The sequence below is a fragment of the Penaeus monodon genome, chromosome 29 (genome assembly GCF_015228065.2).
Source record: "Penaeus monodon isolate SGIC_2016 chromosome 29, NSTDA_Pmon_1, whole genome shotgun sequence".
Taxonomy (NCBI): Eukaryota; Metazoa; Arthropoda; class Malacostraca; order Decapoda; family Penaeidae; genus Penaeus; species Penaeus monodon.
The window spans coordinates 13,178,262-13,178,826 of NC_051414.1; the positions used below are offsets into that span (position 1 = coordinate 13,178,262).

A 565-nucleotide genomic window follows, 5' to 3' on the forward strand; every position below is an offset into this window, starting at 1 on the left:
GCCTACAAATAACGAATTAAGGAAGAAGATCAAAAATAGAAGAAAAGGGTTTCGTTATCGCTGTTCGTTTTTCCTGTTCGCAGAAACAGGTTCGACAAAAGGTATTCGTTAGCAGGTGTTCGCTGTTCATTTACTTGTCAAAATAAACAAAATAAACTGGCAGGAATGTGGCGAGAAATGGAGGGAGCAGTTTAAAATTACGAAAAGGAAAAAAGAAGAAGGAGGAGAAATGGAGGGAGAAGAGGGCAGTAATAGCCCGGAAAATGAAGTAAGTTTGGAAATTCTTTAGTTATGTGATAAATAACACCCACGCAGGCTGTCAGAACCTGATATATAAGTACATGCACTGTTTTAGCCAATTCCTCCTGGAACTTTTTGTTAGGCCAAGAGCCGAGCCTAGCAAGGCTAGGTCGCCATGGCCAGAATATGTGGGGGGTTTTAGGCCCAGAGAACAAAGGGGAAAGGCCACGTCACTTATACAGTCCTGTTGTGAAGGGTTAACAGAAATACTCAGAATAATTTGTCTTACTCCCAGCCACCCAAATATGTAGAAATTATGGAAATG

General features: G+C 41.2%; 1 long non-coding RNA gene across 1 annotated transcript in view; it reads left to right on the forward strand.

Annotated features, from left to right (window-relative positions):
* The first annotated feature begins 66 nt into the window (after nucleotides 1-66).
* The window catches only part of LOC119591975, a 47,801-nt gene continuing 47,302 nt past the window's right edge, over nucleotides 67-565 (forward strand). Inside the window, exon 1 of the long non-coding RNA XR_005230387.1 lies at nucleotides 67-268. This is a non-coding gene — a long non-coding RNA (uncharacterized LOC119591975). The remainder of the gene's footprint in view (nucleotides 269-565) is intronic.